This window comes from Panthera tigris, chromosome A2 (assembly GCF_018350195.1).
Source record: "Panthera tigris isolate Pti1 chromosome A2, P.tigris_Pti1_mat1.1, whole genome shotgun sequence".
NCBI classification, from domain to species: Eukaryota; Metazoa; Chordata; class Mammalia; order Carnivora; family Felidae; genus Panthera; species Panthera tigris.
Window position 1 is genome coordinate 38,893,693 of NC_056661.1, and position 16,339 is coordinate 38,910,031.

The 16,339-nt window shown below is 40.8% G+C and overlaps 1 pseudogene; it reads left to right on the forward strand.

Moving 5' to 3' along the window:
• Nucleotides 1-16,339, forward strand: part of LOC102952414 — a 50,491-nt pseudogene that overhangs the window by 2,183 nt on the left and 31,969 nt on the right.

Here is a 16,339-nt window from a genome sequence, read left to right on the forward strand (position 1 = left end):
TTTCTAATGCTTTCCCTTTATGTTCACATCTGTTCCCGACCCTCTCCTCTCTGATTTTCCTCGCATGCATTTCCTCCTTTCTTTAACATTGCGCCAGCTTCAGGCTGAGCAGTTTAGGATGATGCCAAAGGGAAATGAGAACGCCTGGCTTCGGGTGCCAGCCTGAGGCCCCTTGAACTGTAGGTAGGCAGCTCTCTCTTTTACTTTCCAGCCCAGGAAAATCACCCCTCGGTCTTGGAAGATGCCACACAGCACCACTGTGATTTGTTCATTCGTGTAAATATGAGTGGAGGGCCTACCGGGTTCTAGACTACCCATGGCAGGATGAGTGGCAGATTTGCCCTCTGTCTCTGACCCTAGTTCCAAGGATCTCCAGCCTGTTTTCCTTCAGTGAAAACAACTTCAAGAAGACCCAGCTGTGGCCACTGCCAACCTTGCTTACATCAAAATTTTGGGAAGCCCAACTTTGTTTCTGAATGTTAGAACCTCTGGCTTTCCCTGGTCCCTTAAGGACCAGAAACTGTTGAAAAGCAGATGCTTCTTTCAGCCTCTTTAATAAATGCAGTGAGGAGAGTTGGGACAAAGTTACTTTCAGACTGTGGGGTTCCCCATGCCAAAGCATTCAGACTAAATGTGGAAAAAAAAAAAAGGATGGCAATTATCTGAATGTTAAACAGCTGAATATTTGGAAAACCAAATCTTTCAGTTTTAAAAGCTTTCTTTTTTACCCGTGGTTACGTTTGAGAAGCGTCCTGGAACAGAAAAGAAAAAAAGAATAAAACTTTTTTAACTTTGAAAAAATTGTAAAAATTGGACTCACAGTAAAGTAAGTGGAAACAGTAGCAAGTGACAGATTGGTGGAAAGTTTCCTTTTCCAGTCTCCATGCCAACGCTAGCATGGGAATGCTGCCAGGTAAATGTAAAAACCAGTCAACATGGATTTTAACATTCCTACAATTTTTTAAAAATGGTCTATTTCATTTTTGCTACTATTGAATGCCAGCTTGGGTATTCCCTGCTTCTCCAAGCACAGAAAACAGGATATGTCTACACAGGAAAATCAGATTTCAAAAGTGGATGGCTTCATATATGGCTGTTTGGAAAACAGTCCTCATTAGGCTGTTTTGAAACAAGATCGGAAACACTTAAAAATAGGGTTGGTTTGTTTTCATGTTGTTTCTTTTGATTTTTTTTTTCATTGCTTTTAATGCTTTAAAGGAGACATGAAGTCCCCTGATACGACAAATCTTTGCATCTCAGCTTAGAGAATTTAAGTCTGAAAGTTTCATCTTATAAGAGGAAAGATGAAAGGTTGAGTTTGGATTAGTTCATAAAAACCAGTTAGGTGGAAAGGCCGACTTAAGAATGCTGAGATAGAAATTGAAGAGTGGCTTAACTATTCTATTTATTACTACAACCTGTTGATATTGCCACATGATAAGTGCAGTCCGAGGATAACTGCATACGGACAACCAAACTTTGTGTAGATCAGAGTGGAGACCACCATCTAGTAGCAGGCTATCAAGGTTGAGCTGAATTGAAGAGACAGTACAGGAAAGGCCATGGGATTTCAAATTTGTGAATCAGACCAACCTGGAATGGAATCCTGAATGACCATTGGGCAAGCGGCTTAAGACTTTCTAAGCTTGTGGGGTGCCTGGATAGCTCAGTCAGTTAAGTGTCAGATCAGTTAAGTGTCAGTCTCCTGATTTTGGCTTGGGTCATGATCTCACAGTTCATGAGTTTGAGCCCTGTGTCTGGCTCTGTGCTGACAGTGCGGAGCCTGCTTGGGATTTGCTCTCTCTCTCTCTCTGTCTTCCCCTCCCCTACTTGTGTGTGTGCATGTTCTCTCTCTCTCTCAAAATAAATAAACATTAAAAAAAAAAGACTTTATAAGCTTGTTTCCTCACCCATAAAATAGAAAACACCAACCCAATGTGGTATAGCCTCCATGGGGTTGAAAGGCTATAATACCTGTAAAGTGCTTACTATAGTACCTAGAACAGACTATGAGCCCTATTAGCATTACCTCTTATTAAGTCATATTATTTAGTGTCTGATAATTTCAGCCAACACTGATAGTTTTTTCTGTTTCACCCACCAGATTAGATTATATACTCCTTATAACTGGGCTCTTTGTGTCTAATTTCCCACATGTTCCTCTTGGCACATGGCACAATGATAAGCAAATGGCAGATACAAAAAACTAATGATCAACAGGAATATATTCTATGGAAGAACAGACAAGAAAATGGTATACAGCCTAGACACATTTAATTTGCATGAATCAGGGAAATGGAGTCATCAAACAGCTATTAGGGATAAATACTTGTCCTGGTGCAGGTGATTCAGATCACCGGTCTACCTAGGAGACATGGGACTGAACTGAGGTGAACTGGGAGACACAAACCTGTCTCCCGGCAATAACCCTGGGACCCAGGCTGATGAAGGCTCCATCTCAACGTGTGCTTCAGAGGTAGAATGGGTTCACTTGTGTCCCTGCCGAAAGCTATGTTCAAGTTCTAAACTTCCATACCTGTCAGTGTGACCTTGTTTGTAAGTAGGGGCTTTGCAGTTATAATCATTTAAGATGAGGTCAGCCTGGACCAGGGTGGGCCCCAAATCTAATAATTGGTATTTTTGTAAGAGAAAGGAGAAGGAGACCTTGACACAGAGACGTGGAAGAAACACACGGGGAGATGGTCATGTGAAGACTAGGGCAGAGACTGGAGTCATGTATCTACAAGGCAAGGAACGCCATGGATTGCCAGCAACCATCAGAACACAGAAGAGTCAAAGATTCTTCCTCAGAGCCTTCAGAAGAAGCATGGCTTCATCCACACCTTAATTTTTGACTCTTAGTCTCCTGAACTGTGACAGAATACATCTCTGTCATTTGAAGCCACTCAATTGTGATAAATTCTTATGGCAGCCACAGGAAACTAACCCAGGTGGATGGAACTGGAGGGTTGCACACCAGTTTTCAAATGGATCTGCCTTGACTTGATGTCTCTCACTTTTGCCCACGTTTTAATGGCCAAAGAAAATCACATAATTTAGTCTGTCTTCAAAGGGATGGACAAAGTAAATCTGAGGGAACCAGAAATCTGGTGAGCAAGGCCGTATTTTACAGGAAAGGGATCAACCATGGCTTGGATTCCTGAATGAGCATATTGAACTTTGAATGATTATAAATGATAACGTTGTATTATTCATTTTGTGTTTTTGTTTTTGAGTTCAGTATTCCTTATGCTAGAATTATACCAAGACTCTGAAAAAGAATAAATGTGTAAGTTGGTATTTTCTTTTGGGTGGGTAATAAACCATAATTCATTCAATCACCAGACATTTACTAAATACTTACTATATGTCAGATAATGTGGGAGGAACCGGAAGTACAATGATGACCAAGACAGATATGAATCCAGCCCTCTGAGAGCTTGCAGTCTAGTGAGAAGGACATGAATCAAACAATCATACAATTATATAATTATAGGAAACCAATGTCGTGCACTCGGACACAGCATGTGGGAAGACCTAAAGGTTTCTTAAAGTAACGAAGCATAAGCCGAGATCTGAAGCTTGAGCCGGATTTAAGTGACATGAAGAATGGGGACAGCAGGAGCAGAGGGGGCTGAACATTCCAGGCAGGGGAATCAGCTTGTGCTGGGGATTGGAAAAAGCATCCTCTATTATTGACTTTTATGTTTATTGCTCTGTCCCACGTACCCTACACATAGCCCAGAATACAAGCTCTATGAGATCAAGAATTTTTTAAAATATCTTTTGCTTACCGATTTGCCTCCAGTGCCTGGAAGAGTAACTGGCACACAGCAGGTACTCAGCAAATATGTGCTGAACAAATTACGGGGAATGTGGAGAAGAGGTTGCAGGTGGGATACGGTCGATGAGGACGGATCTGATGACGGGCTACTGTAGTGGTCCAGGGGGCTTCTGCTACCATCATTGGCAGTAAAGAGGGACAGAAGTGAATTGATTCACTTTAGAAGTGAAACAGGTAGAGTTTACTGTTGGTTAAGATAAAGAGTGAAGAAAATACCAAGATTTATCCCTAGGATTCACCTTGTCTCAATAGCAGTGATGTTGGGGATGCAGGAAATTTACCTGGGTGTGGGAGAGGCAGTCACAGACAGGCCTGGGGTGCAGAGAAGAGGCTGGGCTGGGGATAAAATTCTGGCCAGTTTCCTTTAAACTTTTTTATTTGTCTATATCACATACTATAGCCACAATGGTAAAAAAAAAAAAAAAATTAGATCAGGCGTTGGCAAAGTGTGACCTAGTGCCTGTTTTTGTAAATAAAGTTTTATTAGAACACAGCCACACTTGTTTATGTCCTGTCTATCATTGCTTTTACACTACAACAGCAGAGTGGAGTATTTTTTTTAATGCTTATTTATCTTAGAGAGGGAGCACACAAGGATGGAGAGACAGACAGAGAGAGACAGAAGATCTGAAGCAGGCTCTGCACTGATAGTGCTGGGCTTGAATCCACGAACTGTGAGGTCATGACCTGAGCCGAAACCAAGAATTGGATGCTTAACCGACTGAGCCACCCAGGAGTCCCAGAGTCGGGTATTTTTCAGAGACAGATTGTATGGCCTGCAAAGCTAAAAACATTTATGACCTGGCCTTTTATAGAAAGTTTGTATAAAAAGCTCATTGACTCTTGCTTTAGATAATAAAGAAGAGGAATCACAAGTTTTTCTACTGGTCCTCAGGGCAAATTTGTTACCATGAAATTTTCCTGAGCCTAGTATGGACTGTACTTCAGATGTTCCCTCTGGTTTATCAGTTTAACCCATCTGCTTCCCAAATTTGGGAAGTTGCCCCCAACACTGGTTCTTCGATGGACCCCTGGCATGCTCATCATGTTATATGTACTTTTACTTCAATTGCTTGTTACATAGTAGGTGGTCAATCAATATTTCCTGGTAGAACTGGAGGCAGAAGGGCAATAAATTTGTTTGGTCTGACACCTTGAACTGGAAGACTAAAATATTTTCTCAACCATATAAATCAAGAAAGCTTTTATTACCCATGTATATGGAGCTCTGGTTTTTAAAGTGATTCCAGCTTGCTAGAGGACATACTTTCTTGTGTGTCTTCTTCCTATGACTTCTGATTATTATAACATAATAGGTGGACCTATTAACTTCATAGCTGGGTCCCATGTGTCTTAGTAAAGGATTTTCATTTAGATGGTCTAAAAAAAGTAAAATAGATATTCTGCTTGTTTTCTTACTCTCCATCTTTCATCACTGTACTATTACACAGTGGCTTTTCTTGTTAACAAACCCATATTATAGTCCGAAATATTTTTTAAAAATAATAACCAGGCTTTAAATGTGACATATGAAAAAATGAATTGCTTTTAAAGTTCTAAATAAGACATCTATTTTAATCTATTTCAATGCTGATGATTTCTCTTTATTTTTAAAAATAAATCACCCTGCTTCAATTTGAAAGCCAATTGTCTGTGGAGGCACTAAAATTATTTAGTCTATTCAAGTGATAATGTACAATAAAGTTTACCTATTTTTAAATAGTTGAAGTATAATCGAGGAGAAAGAGTTTTCTTAAAACAATTAGTATAAAATTCATTTGAAATAATATGAGGGGTCGGGATGAATAGATGTTTCTAAAAGATTTAGGTTTTGTTCATTAAAATGCTGAATGTATTTAATATTCATTGCTAGCACTGAACATGGGCCTGAAGGCTAAGGTTTATATATCATGTACTTCATTAAAAAGAAGAGATTGTTATGCAAATCTGTAGTATATTCAGTAACTTTCCACAGAGAAAAAAAGAAAGCACATATAGTAAAGAGTTTTAAGATAAAAACAAGGGCGAGTTAATTACCTCTATCAACATTTATTAGCTATCCATGCAAGTAAATTTCACTTAGCAATTTGTTCTTCTCCCCCATATTTGGAGATTTATTTTTCTACTAAGGGAAAGGCCTTGGAATAATAAGGCATCTGGGCATAGGAATTTAAGGCACAAACCAGTTAACAGAGCCTCCATTTCCAAATGTAAAGGATGGCTATTTCTATGCTTTGCACACGGTAGTGCTAATAAATTTCAACACATTTTCTATAAGACCTCCAGTTATTCTCTGGGGTAGCTACTATCACAATTCCCATTTTACAGATGAGAAAAGTGTGATGCACAGAGATGGACAATATTGCACAGAATCACAACCATTTCTAAGTAGTAGAGTGGGGGGTTCAACCCAGTCAGTCCGATGCCAAATACTTCAATATTATAGCTTTGCCTCCTATTTATATGGTTTACGTAAACAGTGCCATACAAAATTTAGGTAGCCAATAACCAGAAGCAAGAAATTACCACTATGGTGTGAATTTTCCTCAAACTTATCTCAAAGCCTTCCTTTTTTTGTCTCTCTCTTTCAACTCAAGAGATCAAACTCAAGAACAAAATGTCAGATCCGGTGCAAGTCTAGATTTTTTGTTTGAGACTTTTTTCCAGAGGGATTCCCTAAACAACAGGGAAGGGTCAGAAGACGTCTTTTTTTCTTTTTTCTTTTTGTCAAGGAAACAGGTGATCAACATTTCTGCTCTGCAGGTTCGTTTGTCAGAGTTCTAAGACCAGATTGGTGCCTCTGCTCATAAGGTAAGTACCCTGTCAAAAGCATCCTGCTTGCTTTTTTTAGGCAGGAAGAGAAGTCATCATTTCTATCAATACATCATAGGCCCTGAGAAGTCCTTCAAAAAAGAAACCAGCCCAACTTGGTGCAACCCAGCATTTCCAAAACATTTGGTAATAGAGCACATCTTGCATGTATCAGGGATAAAATTTTAGACAAGTCTAAATCTCCCATCATGACCACATACGAGCCGTAACAAAACCCCCACTAAATTTAGAATAAGGGCCTTGAAGATGGAATGAGTCTTAGGCGAACTCATCCATCAAATACAAGGAATATTGAGACACTCAGATCCATCTAGCTTGCTTTTCAGCTGAGGAAACTGAGAATCGAAAAGATTTCATCTTATAGGAAGGAGGAGAAAGAGTTCTCTTACTTCCTGACTCAAAAATTGTCCAACTATACATGCACCTCTTTGAGGTATGGGGACCCATCCAGAAAACAGTTATAAACACATCTTCCAAAAAAAGGAGACTACTTTGTGGAGATTCTTGCCCTATACATTGAGTCCTTACAGTCACTGGTTCCACTGTCCCTAGAGTGAGAGACCATCAAAGTGTGCATTCGATGTTAAAGCATCCTGCGTATCTATCCACTGGTGTCATCTGTCCTTCACATGATTGGGCAGTTTGGGTTTGTTAAATGTATACGTTACATATTATCAACATTTGGTCCATGAATTAGCAAACAGGGTAGCATAGGCTTGGAGGTAGAGCCTCCAAGGTATATTTTTGTTTCCCCCAATATTGTTGGGAAATTACCTTTGGTGGGATAAACCCTCACTTGGAGAATCCTAAGCAGTAAACTGCTAACTCATTTGTTTACTTCTAAAATGTCTGTGAGCTGATAGATGCAATTCACCATAATGAAAGTATTTCCAAGCCCTAGCCAATGATCCATAGTAATTGTGCTTTTATGATCTTATTACACATTCTCCCCTCCACTTCCTCCTGTGTTTGTCTGTTTAATAGACCCCCATCATAATAGCTGGAGGTGGAGGAGAGTGAGTGAGGTCAGGAGATGGGTTTACTGGGGTGCTTCAAAGTGTTTTCCTTGTAGAGCCGGTGGGGCCCCAGAACCCCACCTTGACAGAGGTGCTCATTGTCTTCCTTAAAGCTGATGAAAAACCACAAATCTTATCCCAGCACAAGCTGCTTCCAATTATTCAGTAATATTTAAATTAATTAATTGCTAGTCTGATTTGTAAATTGATCTCTTAGACATTCAGTTTGTGTAAAATAGTAGATTTCAAACTTTTTCCCCCCTCAGCGGAACATCCAAGTTTTGGTAAGCACACCATCAGATAAAATTCTTCCTGACTGCCTGTCATTTCTGGTGTTTTCATATGCAGATGGGGCAGGGGTAGCTGTGAAGAGAGAGCACAGGCAATTTTATCAACTAGAGACAAACTGGGTCTGTAGGCACTGTTGAGAAAAGCCCCATGAGAACCACTCTACACCACACGCTGGTACCAGACAGTTCTTTCCAGGCTAAAAGTCTCACCACGACCATGTTCAAAGTCCTAAAGTGATTTTCTTTTCTTTTTTTTCCTTTTATTTTAAATTCCGGTATAATTGGGGCGCCTGGGTGGCTCAGTCGGTTAAGTGTCCGACTTTGGCTCAGGTCATGATCTCGCAGTTTGTGAGTTCAGGCCCTGTGTTGGGCTCTGTGCTGACAGCTCAGAGCCTGAAGCCTGCTTAGGATTCTGTGTCTCCCTCTCTCTCTCTCTCTGCCCCTCCTCTGCTCATGCTCTGTCTCTCTCTGTCTCTCAAAAATAAACATTAAAAATAAAAAGATGTAGTATATCTATACAATGGAATACTACTTGGCGATCAAAAAGAATGAAATCTTGCCATTTGTAACAATGTGGATGGAACTGGAGTGTATTTTGCTAAGTGACATAAGTCAGTCAGGGAAAGACAGATATATGATTTCATTCATATGTAGAATTTAACAAACACAACAGATGAACCCGGGGGAGGGAAGGAAAAATAAGATAAAAACCAGAGAGGGAGGGAAACCATAAGAGTGTCTTAAATACCAAGAACGAACGGAGAGTTGCTGGAGGGGGGTGGGTGGGGAAATGGGCTAGAGGAGTGATGGGCATTTAGGAGGACACTTGTTGGATGAGCACTGGGTGTTATATGTAAGTGATGAAGCATTGGGTTCTACTCCTGAAACCAATACTATATATTCACTAACTTTCACTTAAATAAATACATTCCAAAAAATCTGAGAGCATTTGGAGTGCACCCCCAATTACTTAGAGACAAATCTGGATCTGGGTCAGGGCTTAGGGGCTCATCCAGTAAAATGGAGATAATGATGGCTCCAGCCTCAAAGGGCTGTTATGGGAACCAAATGAAATAATGAATAAATATGATCCATCAACTGCATCATCATAAGAGCTCAATATATGTAAACTATCAATAGCCTCATACCTACGTGACAGGTAGGAAATGACAGGTGGGCAAAAACAAAAGGACTGAAAGTATTAAATGAGATCATGGACAGCGTCTAGCAGACTATATGGCATACTTTGGTACCTAGTATATGATGGTGATGATGATGAGATCGTGTTTTTTTGACTATACGTGCACCTCTTTCAGGTATGGGTACCCATCTCCAACGCCATTATAAACACATTTTCCAGTTCACGGAAATCTGGAGTAAGAAATAAAGGAAGTTAACATATTCTAAAGGGCTTACTTACCACAGTGCCTGACATATAAGCGTTGGAAAAATGGTAGCTATTATCACTGTATGTTCTTTTATAGCATTATCTTCCTTCAAAGTAAGTATATTTATATATTTTTTTGTTTCCCCCAATATTAGGCCTCTGGGGGGTATTTTTTGATTACCAAATGTTTGCCCCAATTATGAGCCATGATATCAAATGAGGAGCTCTTGAAGCAAAGAGTATGAAAGTACAAATCATCTGCAGTATATATTTCGAATGCTATTAATTACCTTTCCTAAACATCACAATAAATTTACTGAAAGTTTGAGCAAACTTGGGGTTTGACCACATGTTGGCAGAATTTGGGACCTGTGGTCACAACTGCTTTCCCTTCCTTCTACTGTGGCATGTCTGGTCTTGAGGCCTGCTTGTTAATCTTTTTACCCCAATTGTACTTGGAGAGTGCTGCTCTGAGGTTAGATCTGAGGGGGTCCAGTCTCAGTGCTGCCATTGACAGCCTGACCAGCCTTGGGGGAGACACTTAAGCTCTTAGAGTGTCAGTTCTTTTCTCAATAACATGGAACTAAAAATAGTAATACCTGCAGTACAGGGTTGTTAGGAGAATTAAAAGACAATGTACCTGATATAATGAAAGGACCCAATGAAACATCTGCTATTATCAAAGGAAAAGGGTACTGTGCCAATGTCAGTGTCCTGGTCCTGACAATGCGTTCTGGTCATGTACGATGCTATGTTGGGGGCAGCTGGGTGGAGGTACTCAGGAACTCTCTAAATCATTTTTGCTATCTCTTGTGAGTATAAGATTAGTTCAAAATAGTTAAAAAAAGGAAGAAAGAAAAAGAAAGAAAGAAAGAAAGAAAGAAAGAAAGAAAGAAAGAAAGAGAGAGAAAGAGAGAGAAAGGGAAGAGAAAAGAGGAGAAAAGAAAAGAAAAAAAAGGAAGGAAGGAAGGAAGGAAGGAAGGAAGGAAGGAGTGAAGAAGGAGAGATGGAAGGGAAGAAGGGAGGGAGAGAGGGAGGGAGGGAGGGAGGGAGGGAGGGAGGGAGGGAGGAAGGAAGGAAGGAAGGACGGATGGAAGGAAGAAGACAAAGAAAAATGGGGAGTCTCTTAATACAAAGTCAGCAAAGCTGACCATTATCAGGCCCAAAGTCTTCTGGCCTGAGAAGGTACCTGTCCAGCTCCAGTGGCAGGCAGGTCTCCCTTGAACTTGGGGAAAAGCACACTCAGACCACACAAACCAATGCCCTTGCTCTGACTCTGGAGCACTCCAGCTCTCTGCTTCTCACCACAGCTGGGAGAGGCTCTGGGAACCAGAGGGCCTGAGTGCCAGTCCTTGGGCAATGAAGGTTTTCATTTTAAAACAAGAGATTGGCATTCTGATTTCACAACCCAAACTGAGGAGGCCTGGTTATCCTAAGTGCCCTGCTCCTTCTCTGGAGGTGCAGACAGGTCAGGGAGACATTGGACTATTGTCACTGGGTCAAGGTGAGAGGTCACCTGTGACTCCTTTTGTGACACAGCCAGAAAACCTTCCACCCAAAAGTACAATGTTTCCAAGCAACAAAAATGGAGGATTTTATGCTTTTCCAGTTCTGGTTTCAGTCACTCCCCGAACAGCACAATGCAGTCCTACAGAACTTTCCACAATGATAGATATATTCCATATCTGCCCTGTCCACAACAGTACAATGAGCCTCATATACCTGTAGAGCACTTGAAATGTGGCTTGTCCAACTGAGGAATACATTTTTCAATGAAATTTAAATTTCAATAGCCACAGGTAGCTAGTGACTACTCTATGGTACAGTATAGGTACAAATCAAAATTCTTCTACGCTGCTGCAAAGATTCGTCAAATGTAAGGTTGGGAAGAAACACTAAAGATGTCCCCGTATCTCTACTCGTATCGTTTTTGTACAAAACGTCTTGTATAACCTGAATGGTAGGAGAAAAATACTCAGCCCACAAATACCATGGGTGATCTGCTTCTATGGAAGATGTGTTGGTCAGAGAAACGTATTAACCCATTATGATAAAAATGATAATAGCAAACATTAAAGTAATCTCTTACTAGATGTAGCAAGTAGTGCTAAGTGTTTAATATGCATTATCTTCTATACTCCTCCCAACATCCCCAAACAGTTATTATTAGAACAGCATCTAACATCTACTGAGCACATGCCGTGTGTGAGGCATGATGTTAAAGCCTTACATGCTTTGCCTCATTTAATCCTTACAACCCTGTGAGATAAAGTACTAATATTACCCCATTTATAAGTCCTGCGATTTTGTGCAAGCTTCCTAACCTCAGAAAAATAGAAATACATAATGTATACGTAGAAGTATATAAAATAATAATAAAAATAATTTAAAATAAAAAATAATAATTTTTTAAAATTAAAAATAATTAACAAATAATAATAATTAAAAAATAATAACAAATTAAGTGCCTGTGTGGCCAACAGCCAGCTTCAACATCTGAACACTGCCAGTGCTCCTGAAGTCCTTGGAGTGCTTCCCCAAATACGTATCCTGATTTTTCGTTTGCTAACTACTTCCTAAGTTTGTGCTTTGTAGTTCTGCTGACTACATACAGCTCCCTAAATAAACGTGGATTCTTCTTTGAACTCCGTTCCACATGCATCTCTGAGCTCTTAGTCTTCTCCAGGTTCTGCAGAACTTGATTTTCTGAATTCCTCAGGAATCTTTCATTTGCAAGTAATAAAATCCAGTGCAAACTGGCTTAGGCAAAGAAAGAATTTACGCAGTCTAGAACAAGGACTGGTCATGAGTTCAGGCTGGTCTTCAATCGTGTTTTGGGTTGGGTTGGTCTCCTCTGCCAGGGTCTCTTGAATGATCTACCCCAGCAGATCCCGGATGACACTCTCACTGTTTCCCATTTAGCAAAAAGGGGGCTCTCTACCTGCCTCCTGCACCAGGCATCCTAGCAGGAATCTCAGGACTGAGTTTCAGAGGACCATTCTGGGTTAGGCACTCATCTCTGAGCCAATCACTACAGCCACAGGGATGGAATGTGCTGTTGGACATGATTGGGACTTGGGGTATGATGCTGATACACATATGAGGGTAGCCCCACAAGACCTCTTCTATTTAAGGTGAGAGGGGATGGTTTGCCTAAGGAAAATGAGGTACTGTTCACAAACAAGAGAGGGTTGGGGTACCTGGTGGACCCAGATAGTTAAGGGACTGACTCTTGATTTCGGTTCGGGTACGATCTCACAGTTCATGAGATCGAGCCCTGAATCGGGCTCTGTGCTGACAGTGCAGAGCCTGCTTGGGATTCTCTCTCTCTCCCTCTCTCTCCCCTGCTTGCACTCTCTCTCTCTTTCTCTCTCAAAGTAAATAAGTAAACTTAAAAAAAAAAAGATGGTGGACATGGATAGGTAAAGGCAAGACAGGTGTGCCCCACTTCTAAGCAAAGAGGGTAACTCTGACATACCTCAGTCGCTGATGCTCCAGGTACCCCCTCCCAAGACACAAGAAACAACCTAACTGCTTCTGTGTATGGCTGACCTCCTTAACCTCTCAGGATGTTTTAAAAATTATTCTATTCCAAAAGGAAAACATTACTGAGGACTTTATCTTTGGGTTTTCATTTTTATATACAATACTCGTTGACTCTAAAAATGTACTTTATTTGTTTAAATCGGATAGTTATGTCTCTAACTTCCTACTGATGACTACATATTCTCTCTCTACCAGAGTGAGGTAAATGAAAAAGAAATTAGTGGGTGTTATTTCAGAGATGTATGGCACAGAGATCAGCAGAAAAAGCCAGAAACAAAAAAGCAACCCATGATTACTCATAATAAAGATTACCGCCAAACAATGAGACTTTATGGGGCTAAAATTATGAAATATTTATAGACCAGTTCATTTTGTTTGCCACTGAAAACTAGTTTTCATTTTTCACATTTCTCTCCCTACTTCTGTTAGAAGCCATGGAAACAGCCCTCTCTTTTTCTCCCCTATGCAAATTGATTCACCTCAGCATGTACTGACCTTTTTCCTTGGCGTATTCTGTTTTTGACTGTGGCCATGTCAGTTGTAAAAAGCAGTGAAGAACCTGATAATGAATGCTTTCACAAGATAACAGTGTGAAAACCTGACCTTGAATCAATGAGAGCACAAGTGCTTTGCCGAATTAAAAAGAAAAATAGTCACATATATCAATGACTATTTTTCTTCCTTAAAATAATGATAGTCCTCAACAAGACTTTCGGAAGGAAAAACAGTATGTCTCATTCTATAGACCTGTTTTCCCCAAATTGGCATGTCAATCACATTTTTGTAAACCGAATCATCATTTAAGGTCCAGGGTAACCCCAGAAATATTTTCAGTGAATCATGGAATAATCTTAATTCTAAAGGGAAAAAATACTTGTGAGTTGTCTTACATAAGTTCTTCCATTTAGAGATTTGGAAACTGAGGTACATGGTGAAAAATGACTTAACGGAAGGCATGCTTAAAGAGTTTCTTCTGTGATTTGTATTACTATTCTTTTTTTTTTTTTTTTTTTGCTAAATGCAGATTCTGTTTTCAATGTTTACTTAAAAGAAGGTAGGCCTAAAGGATCAAAAGATTGCTTTCTTCACAAAGCAAGATTGCTTTCCTGTAGTTTAAATATAATTTATCATTAATTGTAAAGTTTGTAGATAAAACTAAGTAGCTATTGAAACTAAATAGCTATTTGAAAGAAAAAAGCTTTCAACTGGGTGTGACTTTGCCTCTCCCTCTTCCCCACCAGAGGACATTCTGTAATGCCTGGAGACTTTTTTGTTTGTCAACAACTAGGGTGAGGGGGTGCTACCAGCCACCAGAGGGTAGAAGCCAGGCATGCTGGTAAACATCCTATAAGGATTCCTTTCCTACAGAAAGGAATGATCTGGCCCCAAACGTTAATTGTGCTGATGCTGGGAAAGCCTCGGTTCAATGAACCCATTACTGCAGGTGAAGATTCCCACAAAGATAATATATCACCTTATTGTACTTACTCTGCTGATAACTGCTATATTAAAGTGTCATAATAATGCTATATCCAGCTGCAGAGAAGTTAGTGTCAGAAGTCTTACAACCTATTTCTGTATTTACCTCTGCTTCCTGCGAAATTGATCTCTAGAAGGTCAGCCCCTCCTCCAAGGCTTGGGAGCTACTTAAGAATAAATCTGGCTGTGGGGTGCATGGGTGGCTCAGTCGGTTAAGTATCAGACTCTTGATTTCCACTCAGGTTGTGATCTCACAGTCATGAGAGAGCCCCAAGTCAGCTCTTCCCTGGGTTGGGGGTGCAGCCTACTTATGATTTTCTCTCTCCCTTTTCCCCCTCCCCCTTCCCCTGCCAGAGCAAATGCACACGTGATCTCTCTCTCTCTCAACAACAACAACAACAACAACAACAACCCAAAAAGAATATATATACACACACACACGTGTGTGTGTGTGTGTGTGTGTGTGTGTGTGTGTGTGTGTATGAATAAATTCGGCTGCACGTAACAGAAAAATCTGATTTCCTCTGGCTTCAACAAACAGGAGTTTTGTTTTCCTCACAAAAAAGAAGTCTGAAGGTGACTATCCAGGATGGTACACTGGCTCCATGATGCCACCAGAGACAAGGGATGGTTCTACCCTTCTACCCAGCCATTCTTAGAACTCTGGTCCTCATATATATCCCCTCAGGGTGGTCAGATGGCAGTTCCATTGAAAGCCATGGGGGAGAGGAGAGAAGAGCAAAGGGTAAAGGATGCCTGCGGGTTGACAATGTCCACCTCTGGCGACCATTCCAACTAGATACTCACCGGTTAGTCTCTAAAAATCACACTCTGTTCATTGCCCATGTGCACTCATCACATACAATAATGACATAGTTACCTGTTTTCTTGTCGTGGCTCCCTTGGGCCAACCCAGTAGATGACAAACTCTGTAAGGAGTAGGTGGTAGCCTGGTCCATGCTCTGCCCAGCTGCCCTCCCATCCTTCTTCTGGTTCTGTGCTCCCCTCCCTTAGCTGCCTTAAACCTTTGCTGCTAACAGTAGAGCCTGGGTCAGGATTAGTCAAGGCTTTCCTCTGTGCAGGGAGACAGAAAAGCCTGAGTGTTTCCATCCTGGGGGCTGAGCGGGGGTGGTGGGGAGACGCGGTGGGGGGGGAGGGGTGTGGCCTGTAGCCAGTGAGTGCTAACACAGGACTAGGAAAGCCTACTCCCTCATCTTGAGTAGGACACAACTTGGAGGTGTAGTTACCCTCCAGAGCTCCCTGCAGGAACTGCCGGAAACTGGAGTTTTGCCTGAGAGCACCACCTGGCTTGCCTTCTTCCTTTACTAGTTCTATCCTCCTGCCCCCCCAACCCCACCCTCTGCTTTACGAGGGTCTCCCGGGAACACTGCATTAAGAAATCATTTTCACAAGAATCTTTAGTCTGCTTCTGGGGGACAAATCATGTTGCTTTGATTCACCAGCGCCTAGCACAGAGCCTGACACATAGTGAGTGCTTGAGAGCCTCGGCAAGACTGCTTTAAAAAGCAAACAAAACAACATTAAACTTGACCAAATAACCAATTCTAGCAAAAAGAAACATTCGAATTCAGTCAAGTTCATATGATTCAGTAACAGTTACTAATTCTCTATATAAGTTTGATTCAGTTTAGTGGAACTCAAATTCAAGGTAACCTAGTCAAAGTTGGATATTAAATTTTCATTAAAATTTGAGGTGATGGATCAATATAATATGAGCAGGACTAAGATTTTAAAATGTGTCTCAGGGCACCTGGGTGGTTCAGTCAGTTAAGTGTGCAACTTTTGATCTCAGCTCAGGTCATGATCTCAGGGTTGTGAGTTCAAGCCCTGTGTTGGGTTCTGCACTGGATGTAAAGCCTATTAACATTTCTTTTTCTTTTTAATGTGTCTCATTTTTTTTTAATGTTTATTTCTTTTTGAAGGA